Source organism: Dipodomys spectabilis, unplaced genomic scaffold (assembly GCF_019054845.1).
Source record: "Dipodomys spectabilis isolate Male_0828 unplaced genomic scaffold, ASM1905484v1 ptg000157l, whole genome shotgun sequence".
NCBI lineage: Eukaryota > Metazoa > Chordata > Mammalia > Rodentia > Heteromyidae > Dipodomys > Dipodomys spectabilis.
This window is the reverse complement of record NW_024870834.1, coordinates 21,181,663-21,208,570: the sequence shown is the minus strand read 5'-3', so window position 1 is coordinate 21,208,570 and position 26,908 is coordinate 21,181,663. Positions and strand designations below refer to the sequence as shown.

General features: G+C 48.9%; 1 protein-coding gene across 3 annotated transcripts in view; it reads right to left on the bottom strand.

Annotated features, from left to right (window-relative positions):
* Positions 1-26,908, bottom strand: part of Dpf3 (double PHD fingers 3) — a 201,632-nt gene that overhangs the window by 104,157 nt on the left and 70,567 nt on the right. The gene's annotated exons all lie outside the window — the stretch shown is intronic.

The window sequence follows — 26,908 nt, the reverse complement described above, 5'->3', positions numbered from 1 at the left end:
AGGCTGGCAGTCAGAGTCACTGGCGAGCACCCAGCACAGAGAAGTGAAGTGCGCGGAGGTCTTCTCGCTTCGGACCTGCCAGCCCAACACACCCAGGACCCAGTCTTTGCTCATGGCCCCACAATACCATGCACATACCCCAAATCTGAAGAAGGGGCTGGAACCAAGGAGCTAAACCGTGCCATTTGTGATAGCATCTGCTCCTTTCCCGGCCTGCTATACTCTCCCTAAGCCAGCAGTGCCAGAAGAAAGGCTTCTTCCCCCCCAACAACAAGGCTCTGTCCATGGCTCCTTTCGAAGAGGGTTGATCCTTGTGCCTTGGGTGGTGCCAGGGGCAGTGGCAGGCTAGGCCTGGGAAGCAGCTTGACAGAAAATCAATGGGACCTGGAAGGTCATCTGGAGGGCATTGTTGCCCATCAGGCACCTGCTGGGATGGGATTTGTGGTCCTGACCTCGCTCAGGGGCCTCTGCCCTCCTGTCAGAGTTGGTTAAAATCAGCTGTGGAAGCAACGCCCTGCACCCCCATCCCCACCCCCACCCCACCTCCCGCAGTGACCTCCATGCTACATTCCAAGGATACCCAGCCAAGCAGAAAAGCATAACACCTCCTTGAACCTGCTACCAGGTCGAACGAGGGGCACCCCAATTTCTTTTAGCCAGACCCAAGGAAAACTGCCCCCTGCCTGTCAGTTTTTGAGACACATGTGTGTAAACATCAAACACTGCCAGGGAACTGGGCTGGATTTAAACTCTGACTGTCCTGTCCTTTCTGTTTTGCCCAAGTTCCTGTGAGTCCTTCCTGTCACCTTTTGCTGCCACCATCTCCTTTCTCAGTTCTTCCATCTCATCATGTCACTTCAACAGCTAGGCATGGTGGTATATGCCTATAATCCCAGCACTCAGGAGGTTGAGGCAAGAGGGTCATCAGTTTGAGGCCAGCCTGGGCTTTTAGTGAAATCTGTCGAAGAGAAGAGAAGAGAAGAGAAGAGAAGAGAAGAGAAGAGAAGAGAAGAGGAGATATAGAAGGTGGGGGGAGGAGGGGAAGGGATGGGAAGGGTAAACAAAGGAGGAAGCTACAATGCTTGATAAGAAATGTATTCATTATCTTGCCCATGTAATTGTAACCACTCTGTACGGTATTTTCACAATAAAAAGAAAAAAGAAAAAAAATTTGGAATGGCCAAACTGCAGTTCACTGTGACACTCTGGGCCAAAAGGTAAAAATAAACAGTATCAGTACATAGCTGAAAAAAAAAAAAAGAAAGATATAGAAGGTGCTGGTGGTTCACACCTATAACCTTAGCTATTCAAGAGGCTTAGCTATGAAGCCAGCCAATGCAGGAAAGTCTGTGAGACTCTTATCTCCAATTAGTCACCAAAAAGTCTAAGCAGAGCTATGGCTCAAGTGACAGAGCACCAGCATTGAGCAAAAAAACCCTCCAGGATAGAGCTTGGCCCAGTACCAGCACACACACACACACACACACACACACACACACACACACACACACACACACACACACACACACACGCAGAGTCATTGAACAAACAAAGCACTCCTGTTTTAAATATTAAATGTTGAATGTTAAAGCATTCAGCCCCAGTTCCTAATCCAAAAGCTGAAAATTAGTCTGGCATAAAAATAAGGGCAAGACATCCAAGCATGGTTGTAGGACCGCAAGATGGTGGCAGGGTAATGGCATAGCTAACACCAACCAAGCTCTTGCTCTGTATTAGCTCATTTTATCCCCCTCGCTTGTCCTGTTACTCTCTACCGATTATGCAGCCTTGCAAGCGGAGGCGCGTAAGAGAGCATTGTAGGTAATTTGCCAAGGAGTTCACATGGCCGTGTTCAGGGCTAAGTCTGAGCAATAATAACTTTGATCACGTATCTTTGTTTGAAGACACTCAGCTTCTCTCTATGAACACTACAAATTTGCTAAATAATCGTAGCGATTTTGCTTCTTTGGGCCTCAATTTCCCTAAACTGCCAAATAGTAAACCTTCCCATCACAAGCCACCCCTCAACAACAATGTCGAAAAAAGTCACCATCAGAGAGCTTCAGAGGTGTTTAGAATCATCCTAAATACAAGCAAAGGATGCTGGGCTGCAGGGCCGGGGGGGGGGGGGGGGGGGGGGGCAGGGGGGGTGGAGGGACCCTGTGGTTCTGAACACAGAAGAGGAAAGAAATCTCAGATGATTGTGAAACAAAGAGGTCAACTGAAACATCCCAGCAGGCTAGAGGTCACCTGATTCTGTTGCAAGAAAAGCAACTACCAGAAAGGTGACATGATCTGCTCCAGGTACACAGAAACCCAGCTGACTTGAGATCCTCAGTTCAGACTCCTTCTGTAGGGCTTCCTCATCCACCATCAATGTGTGTAAATAAAGTTTTATTGAAAGATAGCCCCGCCCATCATTTACATACTGGCAGTTGCTACTTAGGGCTACAATGGTATAATAGAGTACCATAGTTTCCCCAAATCCTTGCTGTTCCTTTCCAGTCAGTACTACAAAAATGAGCCAGGTGGTGTGGCTCAGGCCTATACCCCTAGCTACTCAGGAGGCTGAGATCTGAGGACTGCAGTTCAAAGCCAGCCCAGCAGGAAAGTCCCTGATACTATTATCGCTGATTCACCAGCTAAAAGCTGCAAGTGGAGCTGTGGTTCAAGTAGCAGAGTGCTAGTCTTGAGCCACACAACTCTAGAGACAGCACCCAGGCCTCAGGACCTGCATGCACGCACTCACACATGCACATACACACATACACACACACACACACACACACACACATCAATGAAAAATTTAAATTTCACACCATTCTGAGGAATGTGGTAAGTTTTCGTGCTGTCCTTCCTGGTCAGCTCTGAGATGTACCCATTCCTTTGTCTGGCATACCCCCTCCCCACACTACCCCTTCCATGCCACCTGCCCGTAATGTTACAGCCATTCCCATTATCACATCCACCGTCACAGTAGCGGTACATTATCATAATTGTTCTCAGTTATTGTATTGCGATTCGTCTGATTGATAAAGAAAACCGTATATACAGTATTTAGTACTAGCCACAGTTTTAGGTAACCATGGAGGTCTTAGAATGGAACCTTCTGGAATACGGGTGAGAGGGGTCAGGGCCTAACATCCTTACATCTGGACTTTTATTGGGAAAGTTTTCTAGTTGGGCATGGTGGTAGATGGCTATCACCTCAGCTCTCAGGAGGCTGAGGCAGGAGGACGGTGAAGTTGAGGCCAGCCTTAGCTACATGACGAGATAACAAACGAACCAGAACGGTCCTGCTGTCTCGCATAATCCTTGGCTAGCGCAAACACTCTACCTTTGCAATGGAAGGAAATAGAACAGGAGGCCTGAGAGTCATACAGCTCAAGTAGATAGTTTTATAATTATCTCAGCTTGCTTCAACTTAATAAAAACCCATAAATACAGCTAATAATCAGGAAAACAAGCACTCGCTCACCCTGCCTATTTAATAATTATTGTTAACTACAGCAAGCCAAACTCATCGCTGAAAATTAAATTTCCTTTTTCTAAGCTCCCTGGAAAACCCTTCATCATTTAGTAACTGCTATTGGCCAGTGAGGGAGAGGATGCTTCTCAGGGTGGCCTGGCCCTAATTTCCTCATGCTGAGTTAAAGCCTGTCTCGGAGGGGCTGGGCATTGCGTGTTGCCCTCCCACTGGGGTTTCCCCAAAAGCGTGTGTGCTGTGTGTCGTAGGATGACCCAGGCCTTCCTTGTCCCCCATGCTCCTCACTGGAGCGTCTCCCCAGTTCTGTAGCTCTAGCCTGGCCAGCTAGCCTCCTTTGCAGAGGAAAGTGACTGGCAAACGCAAGACTCTGCAGCCCCAGCCTGCTGCTGCCACTTCCTGTCACCAAGTATGTCCCTAAATGGCTTCCTGGTAAAATCTCTTAACCTCTCTACTCTAAGCTCCCATCTGCTAGTGGAGAGAATTACCTTCAGGTATTCCAAATGAGATGGAACTGGTGCAGCCCCCAACTGAAGGGCCAGGCAGGCCAGTGGGCAGTGGCCAGGGGCCAGGCTAAGTCAGAGGAGACCTGCAGCAGAAGCACAAAAGGCCAAGAGCCCAATATGTGTCAGGCTGGGCTGGGGCAGACAACTGTGAGGAAGAAGACTCCAGTGCGGTGCAGGAATCCTGCAGCAGCGCCATTGTTTCTCCAACCCACCCCTCCCCACACACACCAAAGCACCCTGGCTTGACTGACAGATGGTAAGGTCATTCAATGCTAAAAGACTCAGGGTCCCAGTGAGGGGACATACATCCCCACAGACATAGGTGGTAAGGGTGATAAGAGGCTTCTAAGGAAGACAGGCCCAGTTTGGTCAAGAGTCAGGGTGCAAGTGTGAATCCTGATGACGTGTGGAGGACAGGTCAGGACAAGCCGCCTCTGATGGCCCTGCATCTCCATTTACCCCCACAGAGACATAGCCCTGTGTCTTTTCATTTGTTTTGTGCCTGTCCTGGGGCTTGAACTCAAGGCCTAGGTTTTTCATCCCTAAGAATCTTTTTTTTTCTCAAGGCTAGCACTCTACCAACTTGAGCCACAGCTCCACTTCTGGCCTTTTGGTGCTGAATTGAAGAATCTCATGGACTTCCCTGCCCAGGCTAGGTTCAAACTATTACCCTCAGATCTCAGACTCCTGAGTTACCAAAGATTACAGTTGTGAGCCATCGGGTGCCTCCTTTCTGTCTCTTCTTATACCTGGGAGGCATAGATTGAAAGCAACTGAGGTTTCAAGCCAACTTGGGTCAAAAAAAAAGTTATGGGCTGGGAAGGTGGCTCAGTGGTAGAGCGCTTGCCTTGCATGCCTGAGGCCCTGGGTTCGATTCCCCAGCACCACATAAGCAAAAAGAAAAAAAGCCGGAAGTGGTGCTGTGGCTCAAGTGGTAGAGCGCTAGCCTTGAGCTGAAGAGCTGAGGGACAGCGCCCAGGCCCAGAGTTCAGGCTCCACAACCGGACCCAAAAAAAAAAGTTCATCATCTCAACCAATAAACTGGGTGTTGTGGCACATGACCGTCATTCTAGCTATGAGGGAGACACAGGGAGGAGGATCTCAGCTCAAGGTCAGACCCAAGCAAACCCCAAGACCAATATGGGGAAGGGACTAAAGCAATAAAAGGGCTGTGGTCATGGCACAGCTGTAGAGCACCAGTTCAGCAAGCTGGAGACACTGCCCAGAACTCAACCCCAGTACCACCAAAATAAAAAAGAGAAAGAGATAAAGAAAAAAATAAACATATATGTATATGTATATGTATATGCATGTGTATGTTTACGTGTGTAGATATAGATACATGCCCATAGTAGGCCCACAGGCTTTGGAGAGAGAAGTCTATAATGAGAGGAATGTGGACTATGCTGAGCACCTGGCCTACATCTCCATCCCTGAGCCATGGTACAGACCCCACCTTCAGTTCCTGACCCTGACGGATACGCATGCGCGTGGTACACATTCATTCTGGGGAACAAGCAAAGGCCTTCCTCCCCACAGGGGCTGCCCCTCTACCTCCAAGCTTGCTGGAGCCCAGGGACACCAGAGGACCACACTAGGTGCTGGACCTCTGTCACCAGACAGGCAAGAGGCAAGCAAAAAGAGAGCTCTGGAAGAGCTCATGTGTGCAGGCAGCCCACGGGCTGCAGAGGGGGAGGAACAGGAAAGGCAGCTGATGGAGGAAGTAACAAAGAAGGGGGGGGAGGCCCAGAGACTGAAGTCAATATGGTGGGGGAGAGTGGCCTCCAGCACAGCCCCCTCGCCATCAATATCTCTTCGGAGGACAGGTTATCTGGGGAATTTATGCTCTCTAATAATTACCTTGCAGAGGGGCCCACTTATCTTACCCAAAGAATCTGCCAGTTGCCAGACACACCGGGTTCTAGTTAATTCCATCACTGCCTTCCATCTCTGCCTGTCTAACTCCCCAGCTCCTTTCCTCTGGCAGCCCCTGACCTCCACTCTCCACCTTCCTCTGACGTCTACTCTGTCTCTCTGCCCAGGGAGATGCTGAGGATGAAGGAAAAGGCAGCAACAACCTCTGGCAGGTTTATGGTCTCATAGGTGCTGGCCAAGGGATCGGGGAGAAGGGTCCCTTATCAGTAAGAGGTAATAGCCTTCCAGAAGTTAAGGCAGGTGCTGGGCAAATGAAGTCTGTGTCAAAGGCTTTATGGGAAGGGTATGCGGAGCTTTGGGGCTGGAGGATTTGATGGTTTTTGTCGGGTCCTGACTGACCCATCTACAGATGCTTTTGCAACAGGATACCACAGGGTCATCTTTTCTGTGTCCCAGAAATGGAACGGTGTTGTTTCTTTACAGTGACGGTGGGAGAGGGGGTTATTCCCGGGGCTGACTGCCGAGGTCAAAGGCCAGAGGCCACAGTCACTTAGCACATGACCGGGTCAGAATTTGGACAGGTAAACTTATTTCACATTCTGGGCTCTTCACCACTGCACGCTGCCCCCACAGTTTTGCTGAGAGACTAGAACCATCCATGTTCTATCCATCCATCAGCATGCATCATCTTTTCTCTACAAGAATCACTTTTTATTAAAGCAATAGCAATTAACAGCCAACAGCGGACAGTGGGTGGACATGTACAGGTGCTCAGAGATTTCCACTTAGCCATCATTGGCTCCACACTCTGCAGCATCCCTTCATTCCCATGAACTCCAGCTTCTTCTTTGCTCAGGGCCTTTGCACCTGCAGCAGCCTTTGAGCAGACACATTCTTTCTCTTGTTCTCTCTCTCTCTCTCTCTCTCTCTCTCTCTCTCTCTCATCTTCACAGGTTAGCTGCTCTGATCCTCACTCCACCTCCTCTACCTTCTCTGAGCCCCTGGCCTCAGCACTCCACTGGAGGGTAGAAGGCATTGTCCTTTTTGTTCCCATTTTTACAGATGAGGTCACATAGCTCACCCAAGACCACACAGAAACGGGACCAAAACCTCTCCCATTCCACCCCCCTTCATTCCCCATCTGCGCCCCCTTCATTCCACCTTCCCTCCCTCTGCCAGGGTGCCCTCAGCAACAACTCCCTTCACCCATGTGTCCCCAGGAACTCTCAGTCACAGTTCTCCCCTGGAAGCCGGCCTTCTCCCCCCGACGCCTCACCCCCAGCCTCTCCATGCTGGCTCTCTCCCCCAGGCCCCTCTGAGTTTTCTTCTCTCTGTCTTCCTGCTCTGTCCTGTAAGGTCAGTCATTTCCTCTGCTCCAATGGCCTGGGTTAACGGCAAGTGCCAGCAGCAGATGAGAGAAGGTTCCAGAGAGAGAGATGGGAGTATGGATTCTCAGCCTCCTCCTGGCTGGCTCAGGTGCCCTGGCTGCATCAGCTTCCGCAGGTCCCAGCTGCTGGTCAGCCTGCTCTACACAGCCAGCTCTGCCATCCTGGGACCTCGCCACCCCCCCCCCCTTTACACTCCCCCTTGGTCCTGCAGCATTCCACCATCCCCTGGTGCGTCTCCCTGGCCACACCCTGCCCCAGTCCTCCCTGAAATATGTCTCTACCCCCCCCCTTGAACCTGCTGCTCTCTGCTGGCATGCTCATCTCCCCTGCCCCCCAGTGACCGCCACTGCCCCTTCCCTGCCAGCTGCTCCCCGCAGTTGCCTCCTCCAGGCTCTTCCACACTGCCTGGGTTTGCTGTCTCCCTCCAACACCTATAAATAAATGTGGATTTGCTGGCTGCAGAGTTTTGCCCTGGTAGCTCTTGCTGTTTGCCAGGGCAGGGCCTGACCGGTCCCTTCTCCAACCCAAGGCAGTAAGCGGGGGAGGGGACTGCCCCACCCACCCCGCCTGCCAGTAACTAGCTCGGGAGCAGAGATGATGGGACCCAACGCAGGTCTGTCTGCCTTGCGGGTGTTGGGGGAAATCTCAGATGAAATGCTGGGAGCTCAAAGACATTAAAAACCCTAGTGCATTGGCTGAGCAATCACCATCTGGTAGGTTCTGTCCTAGACTGCCATTTGCATCCATTCGCTGTAATATTAACAAGCAAGGAAACAGGCTCTGAGAGGTGAAGGAATTTAACCAAAGCCACAAAGCTCAGACACGCCTGCCACCCGCAAGCAGGAGGGTGGGAAGAGCCCCATGATACTTAGGAAAAATGAGTTCCAAGGGCTCCATGAGGCCTAGAGAGTCACCCTGAGAAGGGGCCTCGGGAAGCGCTGAGCAGCTGACAACCCTCACTGCTCCTTCCTGCAGAGCCAGCAGAGCCAAGGATCTGCCCTTGAGCACATACCAACAGCACAGCCCCCTCCGCATTATGCGGGAGACAGTCACAAGGAAACTGAGGGAGAGAAAGGATGGCTTCCTGCAGCTGGACCTGGCACTGGCCTAGGTCTCCCCAAGTTCCCTCTGCGACCAAAAATCCCCTTCTCAGCCAGCCCCTTCAAGAGTCTAAAGCAGCCAGCCAGCCGCTGGTGGCTCACAACTTTAATCCTAGCTACTCAGGAGGCTAAGATCTGATTGTGGTTCAAAGCCAGTGTGGGCAGGAAAGTCTGTAAGACTTTTATCTCCAATAATCTACTTGGAAAAAGCTGGAAACGTACTGTAGCTCAAGTGGTAGATTGCCACCTTGAGCACAAAGAGGCTCGGGGATAGCGCCCAGGCCCTGAGTTCAAGCCTCAGGTCCACCCTCCCCCCACCCCCCAATAAAGGCTTTTATTTCTAGTGCTAAGAGCTGTCTTTGGCTAGGCACAAGTGGCTCACAACTGTAAGGTTAGCTACTAAGGAGGCTGAGATCTGAGGATTACAGTTCAAAGCCAGCCCAGGCAGGAAAGTCCGTGAGACTCTTATCTCCAACCACCAGAAAACCGGAAGCGGTGCTGTGGCTCAAGTGGTAGAGCGCTCACCTTGAGCTGAAGAGCTCAGGGACAGTGTCCAGGCCCAGAGTTCAAGCCCCACAACTGGGCAAAAAAAAAAAAAAGCTGTCTTTGGAGGCACTTGTGAGCCTGTGTACACACACACACACACACACACACACACACACACACACACACACTGTGCTGCTACCACACAGCCCCAAAATAGCCCATGCTTATGTCCTGGATCTCCTGGGCTCCTAGAGAACCAGCTCAGCACAGCCTTGACCTTGATCCACATGACTGCTGGCTCCTCTCCTTCCCCAGGGTAACCAAGTGCTCTGAGGGCCCCACAGCGCGATCTCTGCCCCTACAGACTATCTGCTTGGACGTCCTGACTGAACAAGGCCACATTAGCAGGCTATTTCTGGTGACTCCAGGTATAACAGCCTGCTGTGCATCCTCTAGCCCCGTTAACTTTATACGCAGTCTCACTCCACCACACTGGACAGACCGAGAGGGGGAATAATCCACAACTGAGAATGTGCTTCATACTAAAATCTCCGAAGTCCTGCAGAGACGGAACTGGGTATCAGCGGAGAAGTTCTGCGCTGGAAGGATCTGGACACTCTTACAGTAACCAAATACACCCCCTCCCTTTAAAAGTTTAATCCCTTCTCCAAATATAGGGCGGCCAGCATGATTAGACCCAATTAATTTACAGCGAAACCCAGAACAAAAGAAGGAAAATCAATAGGACTGTCCTGCTCTGAGCATGGCTGCAAATGAAGTCATAACTCGAGGGTGATTTGGAGAGGAAGGAAACACAAAGTGTCACTTGGAAAACATAAAGCCATTTAATAAGACAGCTTTGTCCCATACGTACCAGCTAGGTGAAGATCACTGGAGCTGACAAAACACTCCTGGGGACAGAGGGACAAAAGAAGGAAAGAAACAGCCAAGGCCACTTACTCCCTATTCATCAAATGGCACCAGGCTCATTGGTGACGTCATCTTTCTTGCAGAAGAGAGACATCAAGAAAAGCAAGAGGCAGGGATATCCACACCAGCCACTAGTGGACTACGACACATAACTTCAAGGTCAGCAAAGGCCAGAGGAGCTCCTTCTGCATGTGTGTGTGTGTGTGTGTGTGTGTGCATGCGCATGTGTGTGTATATGTGACAGAGAGAGAGACAGACAGAGACAGAGACAGAGAAAGAGAGAGAGAGAGTATTCGGGGGCCTTAAACTCAGTGCCTAACCATTGTCCCTGAGCTTTTTTGCTCATGACTAGGATTCTACCACTTGAGCCACAATTTCCACTTCATGCTTTTCAGTGGTTAATTGGAGATAAGTCTCCCCAGGACTGGCTTCAAACTGCAATCCTCATCTCACAGCCTTTGAGTAGCTAGGATTACAGGCATAAACCACCAGCACTCAAGCCATGCTAATTTTATCTCCATCCTTACCCATCTCTGTTTCCTATCCCAGAAGGAAGGAAGAAATGAACAAGCCTGTACCCAGCACATATCCTAAATTACCTCAAATCCAAAGGTGGGGGGGAAGAGAGACACCTGGAGGGAGGGGCACACTGCAAGATTACCAGCCTACCCTCCATGCCTGACTCCTGAGACCTGCAGATCAATGGAAAAGAGGCTGCTGACAAGTTCAACAAGAATCGAGTTGGACCTGCACATGAGTCCCACTGGTAGGACAGGAACGCGGTGACACAGACAGTACAAAACAATCTTTGCACCCCCTTAACATCCAGCCATGCTCCCTAGAGCTCCTCTTGTTGCCGCTCTATGTGGGTTTATACTGGTTATCCATCCACCCGAAGAGGACACACCACCGGCCCCACATGGGAGAATGTATGACACCTCCATGAAGGGCTGGGCACTGGTATCAAAAAGCCAGCTTTGAGTTTTGACTTGTTGTCTGACCTTTCCACCTCTCTGCGCCTCAGTCTCCTCATCTATAAAATGGGGATGATTAGAGACACCACCACTCCCTACACACACAACTCCCAGGCTCACTGACAAGAAACAATGCAATGGTCTCACTGTGGGTGCTCAGCAAATACTAGCTATTGTCACTATGATGTGGGGCCTGCCTTCCACTCAGTGTTATCACGCGTGGCAGAACAGCAGCTCAAGAGCTGTCAGCTCCAAAGGCCTCTCTGTCCACACAGATGAGCAGCAGCAGAATGTAGTAATAAATACAGACAACAGCATTGGATCCCGTGCCCCCTACCAGCTGGCCAATCAGCTGTCTAGCCAGTAGGAGTCAGAGGTGGCCTCAGGTATGTGATGATTCCATACAAAACCCTCCTGGGCAGCATCACCCTGACTTACAGTGCAGATCCTCCCAGGAGGGGTGAAGGATTCATCATCTTCATTTAAAGGGCACTAGATTACACGGGGGGGGGGGGGGGGGGGGGGGGGGAGGGGCCGGGGGAGCCTTTGCAAGTTGATAATGAGGGATAATGAATGAGGGGCATGAAATGCTGGGGCTTGAACTCAGGGCCTAGGGATTGTCCTTTAGCTTTTTCTGTTCAAGGCTGGCATTCTACTACTTGAATCACAACTACACCTTTGGCTTTTTGCTGGTTAATTAGAGTAAGAGTCTCATGCTGACTTCAAGCCATAATCCTGGGATCTCAGCCTTCTGAGTTGCCAAGATTATAGGCATAAGTCATCAAAGCCCAACTTATCATGAGTGTTTTTTATTCTATCATTGAAACATTTCCAGAGATAGATAGACAAACAGATAATATTCTAATACATATTTATGGGACTGGGAAGGTGGCTCAGTGGTAAAGTGTTTGCCTTGCATGCATGAGGCCCTGGGTTCAATTCCTTAGCACCACATAAGCAGAAAAAGTTGGAGGTGGTGCTGTGGCTCAAGTGGTAAAGTGCTAGCCCTGAGCTAATGAGCTGAGGAACAGCCCCCAGGCCCAGAGCTCAGGCCCCACAACCAACAACCACAAAAAAAGATGCACTTCAGTATTACGATTTGGTGTTTTTCTAATGCATATTTATCTATGATAACTTGAATCTCAGATCTTCTGCTAGTTACTCTGATGACTTCAAGAAGTGAATTGAAACCTGAGCATCATCTCTTTTCTCCTGTGAAAGTGAGCCAGGAGAATTTGCTAGATTATAATCTGAGAGCCAGGTGCTGGTGGTCACACCCATAATCCTAGCTACTTAGGAGGCTGAGACCTGAGAATCAAAGTTCAAAGCCAGCCTAAGCAAGAACATCTTTGACGCTCTATCTCCAATGAACCAGCAAAAAGACAGAAGTGGTGACATGGCTCTGTAGTAGAATACCAACCGTGAACAAAAAAGCCAAATAAGAACTCAAGGCCCTGAGTTCAAGCCTCAGTACCAGTACAAAAAGAAAGAAAAAAAAATAAACCTAAGCACTTGACACTATGAGAGTATAGACTAAAATGTAGGCAGATTTAGAGAAAAGGAAAGAAACAGGTGTAGAGAAACAAGGCCTCATACATAGACAGGAAGCTAACTACCAGCCTCCTACACTCACTCACCAACTTGCTTTGGCCAACAGAATAGAGTGGAGGTCAGGTTATACCAGTCCCATACCCAGGCCTCAAGTTGCCTTGCAGCTTGCTCAGGGGCTCTCTGGAACCCTGGTGGGTTGCCTGGCCCATCTATAAGCATGGATCAGTCCTCAGCAGAAGGAGCAGAGACATGAGGCAGAGGCAAGCTATCCCAGCTGAAGCTATTCTAGACTAGCCAGCCCACAACCTGTCCAGCAGCTGCCTGCAGACATAGCCAAGACCAGAAAAACCACCCCAATGAGCCCATCCCAGTCCCCAGCCCACAGAACAGTAAGCAAAATAAATAGGTACTCTCTGAAACCATCACACTCATTTTAGACGCTCTCAGTAAGCAGCTAGACTGTAACAAATACAGGTAGAAACCAATGTCCCTTTCATGTGTGTATCCTTAATAGCCAATAAAAGAGCTCGCTTATAACCATTACACAATAAATGTTTCATGAATGAAGTATGGAATCAATAAAACTGTGAATTAATGAACAGTCTATGCTAGAAAGCTGAAATTAGGTAAGATTGGGCAATGCTATTGAGATACTTGGGTTGAAGCAGTATTTTTAGATTAGGTAACCAGATGCCTAATTTAAAAATACATTTTCTTTGTTCTTCCTAGTTAACATTCTTCTTTACTCAGTTTCATTAAGTGAAAAAGTTGCGCATGAAATTATAATGGGAGGTACTGTGATTAAACCTAGACTAGGAGAGAGCAAGGGAAGGAGAGACATTGTCCCCCCAAAAAAAGCACTCGTGACCTGACTTACGCAACTGTAACCCCTCTGAACATCACTTCTATAAACACAGCTTTTAAAATTTTAAAAAAAAAAATCTAGACTAGGAACTTAGAGTTCTGGGTTCTAGAGACAACTCTCCAAATACTTGAGTTATCTTGCTATTCTCTTAAGCAGTATTTCTTCATATGCAAACTAGATATTAAAAGAAAATTACCACTGGGCACTGGTATCTCATGCTTGTAATCCCAGCTACTCAGGAGATCATGGTTCAAAGCCAGCCTGAACAGGAAAGTCTGTGAGATTCTTATCTCCAATTAACCACCAAAAAGCCAGAAGTGGAGCAGTAGCTCAAGTGGTAGAGTGCTAGCCTTAAACAAAAAGTGCAAGGATAGTGCCCAGGCCCTGAGTTAATGTTCAATGACTGGCAACACACACACACACACACACACACAACCAGCTAGGCACCAATGACTCATGCCTAAAATCCTAGCTACTCAGGAGGCTGAGATCTGAAAATCTTGATCAGAAGCCAGCCTAAGCAGACAACTCTGAGAGATTCTTATCATCAACCAGCAAAAAGCCAGAAGTGAAGGTGTGACTCAAGTAGTAAAGCACTAACATTGAGCAGGAAAAAAAAAAAGTCAGAGCACAAGGGCCTGAGTTCAAGCCCCAGTACTAGCACCAAAAAAGTTTAAAATAAAATAAGAATGTCAGGTTACTGTATTCAAGCGACCAGTTGATACTAATTGTATGATTTGGGCCTTCAGCATCATGAGGGATGGCTCATTAGGTAGTGCTCACCCCAGTCTCACCTTTGTATCTGGTGATCAGCATGCCATGGACAGCAGCCTTGCTCTCCTCCATCTCCGGCATCTACCTAGGGCTGGGCAGCTGCCACAGAAACTGAAAAGTCTACAGAAGATGCTAGTGGGCAATGTGTCAAAGCCTAGACTTGGATTACCTGCAGAAGAACAGCCACACAGGCATTCAGGCATCCAACCAGTAGACAAGGACATGAGAAGCCCAAGGCAGATGGTAAGAGTCCCTGGGAAGCTCAAAGAACCTAAGGAAAAGACGAAACCCAATGGCAACAGAGACCAGAGTCAGCACTGGGATGTGACCAGTCCTCAACTACCTGGCTGAGGGCCAGGGAAGTAACTACTGCTCTGCACAGAACCACCACAGTAAACTCCTATTTGTTGAGAATTTTTCTGCTCACCATTTTGCAAGTTCTTTAGAAAACTGAATATCATGCATTCCAGTCTGAACCGTATCCCTCCTTTTATGATCTCTGTGAGGCATCTTCCAACCCTGAGCAGGAAGCCAGACTCCATCAATGAAATAACCACTGCAGCCAGGGGCTGGTGGCTCACTCCAGTAATTACTCCTAGCTACTCAGGACACTGAGATCTAAGGATCAAAGCTCAGAGCCAGCCTGAGGAAGACAAATCCAAGACTCTCATCTCCAGCTAACCATCAAAAAGGCAGACAGAAGTGGAGCTTTAGCCTTGAGTGAAAAAGCTAAGCGAGAGCACAAGGCTCTGAGTTCAAACCTCGGTACCACTGGGGGGGATGGGAGAGGAGTACAACCACCCTCAGTATCCACAGAGTGTTTTCAGGACTGCCATCTTTGGATACCAAAATGAGAAGATGCTCAAATCCCTTGTGTAAAATGGCACGGCGTTAGTGATGAACCCGCACACCCTATAGCATCGATAGATCTCTTAGAATAGTTCCTACAATACGAATGCTACGCAAATAGTTGTTACTCCATATTGTGTAGAGAGAAAAGGTCTTTCCATCCTCATTGTAGATGCTATTGCTTTTTCAGAATAGATTCAACTCACAGATGGTTGTAACCAGGGATGCGGAACCCAGGGAAACAGAGGGCTGACCATGCCAGCTTCCTGGACGATTCTTCTTCGTGGCTGATATCACCCCTGTGAGACAGCGGCTGATGGGGTGACTCTGTCTCGGGGCTCAAAGCTCAGTCTCTTGTCTCCGAGGGTAACACAAGCACAAGGTGAGTGATGGGAAGGAAATTCCTGCTGAGCAGCAAAGAGAACGGCGCTAACAAATGGCAGCCTGTGAGTGTGGGCGCACAAATGCCAAGCAAGGGACAGCTGGGTGTGCAGGGCTGTCACCAGCCCTAGGACACCCCAGAACAGATGGGACTCATGGTCTGTCTTCAATCTCCATCAGAGAGAGGAAATAAAACCCCTGAGGACAGAATCAAAGGAAATCTGGAGCTAGGAGACCCTGGTTCAAGTCTTAACACTGTTGCTTTAGGGTCTTGAAGCAAGCCCTCCATTAAGTTTTCTGGACTTGAGTTTCATCATCTATAAAGGAAGACCTTTTCCAGCTCATAAGTTCTGTTCTAATTGTCAGAACAGCTGATTTCCAAGGCTGGGCCCAGCACTCCTACCCTGTGCTTTTTGAGTCATGCAGCTACTAATACTCAGAATTAGCTCCGGGGAGTGGGAGCAGAGATGGTGAACCCTCATCCTCTCCTGTCAGTGCACCCCCACAAGTGCCCCCAGGCCTGGGACATGCCCTGGCTCTCCCTGAGTTCATGGATTTTTCTGCCCTAGGTATTTGTTTGCATGTCCCAGGAGGAAAGAATTTGGATTCTTTTAAAAACATATACAAAGGGAATGCACCGGTTTATTTTACAGGATGTATTTTCAGACCTAGACTGGGTAGGAAGCAAAGCTGACGTCCATTCTTTCCCCTTGGCTGAGTGAATGCCATTCTCCCATGGTGTTTTCTCCAAAGAGCACAAATGGCAGAGACCTTTGCTCTTTCAGCTGCTAGCCCATCTCCATGTGCTGCCTTGACCATGGAGAATTCTTCAACCATCCATCACAACCAGCACGCTCCAGGCACTTCATCCTGTGTCAGCCCTCGGGGGATGAAGAACCTGGACCCCACTGCCCACCTCACCACCCATGCTGCCCCTGAGGTTGACAAATTAGAAGTCCCAGTTGAATGTTAGAGCTAGACAAAGAACAAACCTTTTTTTTTTTCTTTCAGTTAGAACCTTTGCTTTCCCAGGCAGCAAAAGAGATAAGCCCCTCACAAGAACAGAAAAGTCCTTCCCTCCTTTCAACAAGTGTTCTTTGTATATCACCCCCGACCTGGGTGACAGTCACTGCTTCCCTATCTTCCCCATTTACCAACACCAAACATAATAATCATAACAATTCCAAGTATGATGACCATTTCCACCCCAGTGCAGGAGAGTCTGGAGAAACTGGGCAAAGGGGGTAAATTGGACAGGTAATATCTTTTAAAAAAAAAACTTCCAAGCAAGATCTCAGTCTAAAAGATCACATCTTTGGGGGAAAAAAAGAAGAGAAGAAAAGAAAAGGCATGGTGATAAGCCAAGAAGAACCAATTATAATTTCTAGCTATAAACAACAAGCCCAGCCAGGCACCAGTGACTGGAATCCTACCTATTCAGCGGTCTGAGATCTGAGGATCATGGTTCAAAGCCATCCCAGGCAGAAAAATCTGTGAGCCTTTTCTCTCCTATTAACTTTTCTCTCTCTCTCAAAAAAAAACTGGAGCACAAAAGCTTAGGGACAGTACCCAGGTCCTGAGTTCAAGCCCCAACACACACACACACACACACACACACACACACACACACACACACACACACACACACACACACAAAGCCTGGCATATTTCCTAGTATACCATATGGACACAAAAAGCTAATACCTGTGAACCTTCGACCTACCAGACTAAGCAATAAAAGAATAACATCCATAGGGGCAGGAATGGTACCTTCCCCTGCCCATCATTATAGATACAACTCCTAATGAGTGAGTGGTAAGTGAATGAATGAACTCGTAGTTCATCTAATATGTCCCACAGAGTATCACGAACTCTGCAGTGCAGAGCACTCTAAACAACTCAGATGAAAAACACAAAAATGTCCAGTGAAAGGGGTTGACCTTGATGACCTCTAAGGTCATCTGCAACACATGAGCCCTTGAGCCTGTCATACCAGGCAAATAACTTCACTGAAAGAATTTTAAGCACTTCCTTCAACACCCTAGCTCCCCCATCTAAAGTCAGAGCCATCATGCCCATCCCTCAGTGATAAGCCCAGAAGGGAAGGGGTTCAGACAAGCCAAGAACAGAAATGAGTGGGTAGGGAACCAAATGGATAAAGAAAAGTAATTCAAGAGGTAGCATGGCTGTCCAGGATATACACACCACACAAACACAAACAAAGGCTCCCCGTTTCAGATCCTCTGTGCACCCACCCCCAGCCCTTCCTATCATTCTATGACAGTGTGTCTTTGTGGACACGAACAATAGACACATTATGCCAACCCCTCATTGCCCTAGGAGAAGTGATAGCAGAAGTCGAAGCATTAGGGACTATCAGCAACTGGAGACCATCCCATAAGAAACAAACAACAACAAAAACAAGCCACAAAAACCTCTAAATAAAGGCTGAAAGGTGCCCATGCTAGTCTCCTCTCCCATTTACCAGTGGGGGGATGTCTTGCTTTGCACGTGATTATTAAAGCACAAGGCCTTCTTTCATTGAAACTGTTTTGAGTACTAGGGGGAGGGGTTGGGAGGGTGCATCTATTTTCCAATAAGGAGACAGAAAGTAAAAGTAGTTGGCAGGAAGAAATGCCAAGACTTGGGGGTAGCACAGAGGGGAACCCTCAAAGGTGGCTGAGTCTGATTCTACTGAGCAAATCTATCCCACAGATAAAGAAATTCTTTTTTGCCACTCCAGTAAACCCAGTGTCCGTGGATTTTGGTATGAACTATGTAGCACTCTGGGTAGGTGGTGTCACAGAAAAGACAGCAACCAGAAATCAAAACACCTGCTCATTGTTGGTGACTCAGGCCTATAATCCTAGCTACTCAAGAGGCTGAGATCTGCACATCACAGTTTGAAGCCAGCCCAGGCAGAAAAGCCTGTGAGATTCTTCATGCCATTTAACCAGAAAAAAGCCAGAAGTGAAGCTATGGCTCAAAGGGTAGAGCCGCAGCCTTGAGCAAAAAAGCCAAATGAGAGCACATGATCCTGAGTTCAAGCCCTAACCCTGGCATCAAAATCAAATCAAATCAGACTATCTTAGTTCTCCGATCACTGCTACTAGCCAGCTACCACGGAGTCTGCAAACAACAAGGTAGCAGCCTCTTTTCTCCAGCCTCAGGCTCCTCAGAGGCAAAATGAGTGTCCTACCCTCCCTGAAGAGAGGCACAAGCACTACCCTAGCCTGCTGCTCCTGAGTCTGAACTGAAGGCCACACTCCCAGGAAGCGTGGAGGAACAGCGGCTCGCGCCAGGCCCACGCTGGGGCCATCTTCACAGGGCCTTGCAATGGCAAGGGTGTGAAAACAGGATAGGGTTTTCCAGCATGTCTCCTCTTGCCCTACAGTCCCATGGTTTCTACCTCTTCTGGAAGCTGGGCAGGGCCTCTTCCTGCCCAGGCCAAGATTGGCCTCCTTTCTTCTCCCATCTCCCAATCACACAAGGAAGTCACCACAGGGGACAGTCCCTTTCAGTCATAGGACTTAGGGACCTAAGGACCATCCAAACTCTCTCTTTATATCTATTCCTCAAACATACGATCCTCTCATCTGCCATACGCCTTAGCTCTTAACAACCATACCCAGAAACTACTGGTGTTGGGTTACTCATGTCTGTCTTTGACACATCCCGGTAGTTATGCTGCTCAACCAAACCTGGCCAGTCTTGGCCACACACACTTTTAGCTTCTGTGAGCCCTGATGTTACATGTGCATTTACTTCCCTCCAGGAAAGTCCCCTGAGCAGTGCTGGCTGGTGGGAATTAGGCAATAAACAAGCCCCAGTCCCTAGCACCCCTCAGTTCTGTGGCTCCAACTCTCTCTTGCTCACCTTATGTGGGCAAAGTGTTTGAAAAGACTCAGCACCCCTCCATGCACAATACCTCTAGCAATAACAAAACTCGGCTCTGCATCTGCTGGGAAAACACAGCATTGCAAGTACTTGTTTTCAGTGGGGAAGATGACAGCCTATTCTTGAAACTAACACCACTCTGAGAGCATGGCGGACCTCCAATAGAAGTGAAACCAAATGACATCTAAACTTTGTGTCATACACACACACACACACACACACACACATTTGAGTTCTTAGGCATGGAATAAATACTCTGATCTCTTTCTAGTCTCTATTTTAGTCCTTATTTTCATCTCCATCTAGTGCTTGAATAGTTGTTGAAATGCAGCAAGATCAGGACATCATTTCCATTGTAATCGGCTATCTCTCTGCCTCTCTGCTCTCCCCGCTCCCCACCTGCGGAATGCTGTGCCCAGGTTCCTGTCTCCAAGGATGTGAGAAGGGCTGGCCTACCCGCAGGGTTGAAGAGCTAAGTTCGATCTGAGTGGACGTTTCAGGAGCCACCATGAGCTTACACTAAAATATTCAAGCAGGCCCACACATCGCACATTCAAAGGCTTAGGAAGAACCCTTTCACCTATTCAGGATGGAATCTAAGCTCACTCGGGTCACCTGGTCATGCTGGAATTACCTCGCTGGATGCCTTTGGGCAAACCCCTTCAGATACCTGTTTCCATCTTCCCATCCATAAAATAAAGAGTGAATACATGTCTCTTAGGATGGCTGTGAAAAGATCACCAGTGGACACTAGTGAACATGCCTAGTACTGTGTTTGATGTTTCACAAGGCTTGATTACAATTATGATCATTATGACTGACAGGTTGAAAGGGGTGTGTTATACTGACTAACTCCAGATACTCTGACTGCCCCTCTGGAGAGGAGTGAGAGGGTGAATAACACTAGAAAACAAGCAACTAAGCGTTCTGCTTTTATAAAAAAAAAAAAAAAAAAAAAAAAAAACTCTTAGTAATGTGAGAAGCAAATGCCTTACTGCTCAGACTGAGGGTCACCTGCGCTCTGACCTCGGTGATGGGAAAGATAAGCTCAGCCACGGGGTGAGGGCTATGTGGGCCAAGTGGGAGCAGGAGAGGGGTTAAAGGTCATGGAGAACCAGGAAAGGGGAGGATCAAAGACAGACTCTGTGTCTGGAGGAGGAAGCTCAGAAATGGAGTTAGAGCTAGGGTTGCAGGCAGCAGAAATGAGGTGACATTTAGGACTCTCTGAGAGCTGGTCCCATTCATCATTTTAATTTTTCTCCCACACTACCTCCCCACCCTCCCACCAGAGCTACAACATGGCCTGCTTTGTGAAGGAGTGGGGGGGGGGGCAGACATCTGAGTATTTTTAAACAAACAACACATTTGGAGCTCAAATGGTGAAGGCACAATGCTGAGTGAATCCCCAGCAGTCCTTATTGCAAATCTGCAAGTGGGATTCACAAGGGAACCTGCCAGAAGGTTCTAGAAACCAACTCACAAAGCAGGATCCAAAATGCTTGGTGAACTGTATGCTCTCAGGACAGCAGGTTTCCAAGTCAAAATTTTAATAGTGTGTGAGAATCATTCACCATTTTACTCTTAAGATGAGACAGTGTTCAGAACGGCAGCCTGGAAATCCAAGCAAGCTTTTGCAGAACACTGCCTGACTGACAGGCTAAGAAAACAGTTTGCAGCCAGACACTGGTGGCTCACGCCTGTAAACCCAGCTCCTCAAGAGGCTGAGAGCTGAGGATCATGGTTCAAAGCCAACTAAGGCAGGAAAGTCCCTGTGACTCTTATCTCCAATGAACCACCAGAAAACTGGAAGTAGAGCTGTGGCTCAAAGTGGTGGAGCACAAGTCTTGAGCAAAATGGGCCCAGGGACAGTGCCCAGGCCCTGAGTTCAAGCCCCATGGCAAACACACACACACACACACACACACACACACACACACACACACACACACACACACACACACAGAGCTTGCTACTTCTATCCATACCCACCAAGAACATGGACCAAATAAAAAGAGAGAGGAACAGAACCAAGGCTTATTTTTGTTTACAGGTGAATAAGTAACCATTTTGCAGTTGATAACTAGGTCAACTACGGTCAAAAGGACTAGGTGTGTTTTTTTGGTTTTTTGTTTCTTCCGGGGGGAGGGGGTGGTTTGGAGCGTGAGTTTGTGCTTTGTGTTGTTGGATGAGAAGGCTGCAGGAGAGTATGAAGGTTATCAAGGGAAATTTGGAGGACCACACAGCAAGAAAAGGGGAAGTCACAGACTTTCCTGTGACTCTCAGTGGAGGCCTTTGAGCTGGGGGTTTCACTCTGGAACATTCTCTCCTGGGCAATCACAGGGACATTTCAGAAAGTCATCACCCAAGACTCAGGCCTGTCCCACCCTGCCCCACCTTCCCCTGGTTGCTGCCTGCCCTGCCCGCACCAGGCCAGGTCCTCCCCTAAGACTTTAGGTAAATAGATGGAGGTAGGGCCCAGGCTGTATGGAGAGGGTAGGAAGTCTAGTGCAGGCCAGCAGACTACACAGGGGAACTCTGGCCTGGGGCACAGGCCCAATCACCTGCCCTCCACCAGAGCAAATTCCCAGGGCCATTCCACCAGGGAGCAAAAAGTAGGGGTAAATCACACATGTTTTCCACCCAGAACCCTGTGTGGCTAGTAGCAGGTTCTCAGCAGCCTACAGAGGGGAGGGAGGGAGGTGGCTCTGGGAATTGCCCATCCTTTCTGTAATGGGTCTTAGCCCTGGGTGTGTAACCAGCACTGCTCCCTTGTGATCTAGGAGATTGGAGAAAAGATCCAGCAATGTGGAGTTTTGTGGAGTTTTCCAGGCAACTGTGATGCAAGTGGGCCACTGCCACCACCCCACCCCACCCTCCCTTCCCCAACACGCCTTTCAGGTATGCTGTGGACAGTGAGTAGAACTGAGGACTCTAGACTGGATTAAGTCCTTCACTGGCTGAGGGACTGAGCAGTGTCTATGTCCCTTGAAATGCTGCCCCATGAATGGAGGGAGGAAAGGTGAGCAAATACACTTATTATATTCAATGTGTGTTATGTAAAAACTGAACTCTGTAACTTGAGGGTAAGCATGGGAACGAGAAAATGGTGGAGAATGACAGAAAGGAAGAGTGACATTGACCAGAAGTATTGTTCTCATAAGTTGACTTATGGAATTACAGCCTCTTTGTACTACTATATAACAACAACAACTTGAGCCACCTATCTGCACAATGAGCATAAAGAAAGTGCCTGAGTGTTGGGGTTACTGAGAGAACTGAAGGAAAAAAAAGCATGGAAAGATTGAACTTGGTACCTGACCCATGGTAAGAACTCCATGGGTGTCCTCTGGTTATTCAGGGGTGACGATTCACCTTCTTCCATCCATCCCTGACTACACTCAAGCACATCATGGGAAAGGGGCAATGCAGCCTCAAATACAAAGGGCAGGGTGCCAGGGCACCTCCCTGCCATCCCATGCTCCCATGAATCATTCCAACTCAGAACATGCAGGTTGATGCACCAGCACCCAAGCCAGAGGGCAGTGTGCACACATGCAGCCCCCAAAAAAGTGGGTGGTAAAGGAAGGGAAAGAAGAGGACAATGTGAGCCATATTCTGCTCACAGGTTACCTCACAGCAGCAATGGTGTACCCAAGGCTCAGCACTACAGGAGGTAACTTGAAGGGAAAATAAACCAGGCGACCCACACAAAAGAAAGGAAAGAAAGGGGTGATGTATAAGAACAGGAACTATTTGGGGGTCTATAACACAAATGGGGTGATCTCACTTCATAGCAGCTTCTCTGGAAAAATAAACTAAAACTAACCCGAAGAGACAAGACACTCCAAAAAGATTCAGGGATGATTGACATCCTTATAAAAAAGGGAAATTTGGATCCTGAGCTAAGCACACAAGAGCCATAAAGGCAGAGGCCAGGTGATACCCTGCAAGCCACCCCAATGTCAGGCAGTCCTCAAAGCCAGAAGCTGCGAGACAGGCATGGAACCATCTTACTCATAACCTTCAGAAACAGCCCACCTTGATCTCAGACTTCGAGTCTTAAGAATATGAGGGAATAAAGTCTTCTTATCAAGGCTACCCAATCTGTGCTGCTTTGTTATAGCAACTCTCACAAACTCATACTTCCCAGATCCTTACTACTCCTCTCCACAGTAACCACCAACGGGGCAAATCAGAAACTGCTATGTTTTCCCTTCTATTCAATAAACCAGACACTGTGGAAGGAGTCACAAACAAGATATGGCAGCTGCCTCCTAGGAGCTCATGAGTCTACAGGCCTGTGCTACTTGATGGGATGTACCTGTTTGTTCTAACCCAAAACCCTTCCACAGAAGTTGTCTAGTGTGGATCCCTCAAGCTTAGATGGAGGAGGAAGGGCAGGCGTGCCAGCCCCACGCTGCACGTGACAATACTCAGTTTTAGAAAGTGAGGAGGTATCCCAAATCTCCAGCTAGAAAGTGGCAGGAAAGGAGCTACAGCAAAGCCTCCTGAGCCCAAGACCTTTCTATGTGGCTGCCTTGCTGCATCTCTGGCCGTCCCCTCTCTCTCTCTCTCTCTCTCTCTCTCTCTCTCTCTCTCTCTCTCTCTCTTTCTCTCTCTCCTCCCTCCTCTTTCTCTTCCCTCTTCTTTTGCCTCCCTTATCCTCCTTTCTCCTCCCTCCTCTCTTCTCCTTCCTTAGTCTTTCTCTCTGTCTCTGTCTCTGTCTCCACCTCGCACTCTCTCATACTGGGGCTTGAACTCTGGGCCTCTTACTCTCACTTGGCTCCTTCATTCCAAGCTGGCACTCTACCAATCGAGCCACACTTCCACTTCTAGTTTTTTGAGGGTTCATTGGAGATAAGAGTCTCAGCTCACAGACGTTCCTGCCTGGCTAATGAACCTCAATCCTTCAATCCTCAGATCTCAGCCTCCTGCATAGTTAGAATTATAGGCATGAGCCACCAACATCTCTGTGTGTCTGTCTCTGTCTCTGCCTCTCTCTGTGTCTCTGTCTCTGTCTGTCTGTCTGTCTGTCTGTCTCTCTCTCTCTCTCTCTCTCTCTCCCTCCCTCTCTTTCTCTCTCAGCCTCTTGTCTTCCATTGAGCAGAAGGCTGGTCCTGCACTAATCCCACGATAGAAAAAGTGCTTGCATCTGAGAACTGTTCACATGCACTCCAGAAGGCTAAAAAGAGGCCCAGGAGGTAAGCCTGCTGATGTCAAAATGGGTCACAATAGAAGGAGAAGCTGGCACAGCCCACCCTCTCTCATGGTCCTTTACTTGCCTTAAGTCCTGCCAGCCTGCTTTGCTTGTGCCCAGTCTCACGGGAGGCTCCCAGCTCCCCCCTCCCCCCCCCCATCCCACAGGCAGGGCAGGTTCCTAGTAACCGTGCTGCTCATGTTGTCAAAATAGCAAGGAGCTGGAAAGAATTCCAGAATGCAATCCATGGCCTCTGCTGTCTGCTACATGCCTGCCACTGTGGCAGCTAAACCTGCTAATGTGCTAAGCATTTTCTGGCAGGGCTGGGAGGCAGGGCTGGTATTTTGGGAGCTGGGAGGGGCTTCGAGGCATCATCCTTGGCAAGTGTGGGAAGGAGGTGGAGGCAAGAAGAACCAACCCGACGCATCAGAGATTCCGAAAGCATGGCTGGGAGACAGGTGGCCAGAGGGCGAGCGCGATGGGCAGAAGTCAGCAGGGCACCGCCTGGTAGGCCGGGGCCTTGGGGACAGGACTCTCTAGAATGTGACTTGAGGATATTCTTACCACTGATGCAGAGCAGCGAGGCTGGCCTTGACCCTGGCTCTGTGTGTCTGAGTCACCAGGGACAAGAAGCTCAATGCCAGGTGGCAGACAGGCCAGATACCCCTCCTTCAGAGAGGTCCAAGGGCAAGGGCCCTTGGGAAGGGGCCAGGGGACTCAAGAGAGGAGGGGACAGGTGTGGGTAGGGGGTGTGATGGGAACTTCTGATTCCTCTAGGCATTTTATCTCCTCTCCTGCTGGGGGGCGGGGAGGGGGGAGGGGGCCAGGGAAGTGTAGTCATCCTGGGAACACATAAGCCCCTCAAAAACCCTGACAGGAGTCAATCTGGAGGGAGAAAATCCCAAAGGATAGAAACTGCTGAGAGTCTGCAGCTTTTAAAGCCCTTTTAGAAAGGAAAAAAAAAAAAAGGCTTTTGGAAGCTTTGCAAAGCCTGACCATGCAGCCCAGCCACCATCCGACCCACACTGCTGAACAGACCATTACCAAACCAGAATGGACCCACCCACAAACACCTAGCCCAGACCTCTCCCTCTCCTCCTCCCCCGCCACCCAACCCTGCACCCCTGCCTTTCCTGTCTACGTACCAGCCCCCCTCAGAAAGCATCTTTCCACAGTGGGTGTTGCAGGTCATATGGAACTCAGTCTCAGCTTGGCTACTTGCTTACAACATACCCTTGAAGTATCTCTTTGTGCATTAACGTCTGTGCATGCTCAGGCACCAACACTAGGACTTGAACTCAAGGCCTCGTGTTCTCCTTTACCTTTTCCCACTCAAAGCTAGGAGCACTACCACTTGTGGCACACTTTGACTTCTGGCTTTTTGCCTGGTTGATGGGACATAAGAATCTCAACAGGCGTTTCTGCCCTGGCTGACTTCAAATCGCCATCCTCAGATCTCAGCCTCCTGAATAGTTAGGAGTATAGGCATGAGCCACCAGCGCCCAGCTAGAGTCTCATTTTAATCTACAAGCAGAAATGTTGGAGTTGTTCTTGTATTGTTGGGAGTAGGTCTAAATAAGATGGTGTATTCTAAATTCCGAGTCCAAAGACAAGCAGTGGAGTGGGGGGGGGGGGGGGGCGGGGGGCGGGAGGGGGGGACCCCTCCATGAAGGTTGGCCTCCTCCTGCCCCCTACCCTCTCCAGGTCCTCTAGCTCAACTCAGAGCAGGTTTCATGGGTGTTTCATTAAGAATTTGGGGAGACATCACACACTTATACACAACATCAGAGACGGGTTTAATAGAACCTCCCCTAACCCAATACACCGGTTAGAATCCGCGCCCCGCCCCCAGCCTGCACCCATTTTCCCCCACCTCTGCCACTCTCAGCTGGGGGCTCATTCTTAGCAGGACTACTTTGTTTTGACAAGTGCAGGTGAGCATCATCCATGACTCCTGTTATGTGCCTAGGACAGAGCACCATCCACTAGACTATCATTTGAATAGTGTTCCTATCACTGGGCAATAAAACCCTATGAAAGCCTTCCTGTAGGGTCCCCTCCAGTCCCTCCTAAGGCGCCCCATCGCATTATCCTGCCGATGTAGCTGTAATCCTTCTGTACAGCATCTTTACAATGAAATAAAAATTTTAAAAACACAAAATGCTTAATTAGAGATAAGAATTACAGGGACTTTCTGACCTGGACAGGCTTTAACCACAATCCCCATGGCCCCATAGTATGAACTTGCTTTGGAAGCCCATTGCAATTCATCTATACTTCTCCAAGCTCATCAAATTCTCTCTGGTGAGTGTGTTGAGTGTGTATGTGTGTGACTTTCCAGCAGAATTTTATTCCCTGCATTGCCTAACACAATGCTAATTCACTCTGTGTATGCGTGTGCGCATGGATCTGTGTACATATGTCTGTGTAGTGGTCCTGGGGCTTGAACTCAGAGCCTCACACTCTCAGCCTTTTTTTTTTTTTACTCAAGGCTGTCATGCTACCACTTGAGCCACACCTTCACGTCTGGCTTTTCACTGGCAAATTGGAAATAACTGTCTCACAGACTTTTCTGCCTGGGCTAACTTGGAACCATGATCCTCATCTCTCAGCCTCCTGAGCAGCCAGGATGAGGCATCAGTGCCCAGCTC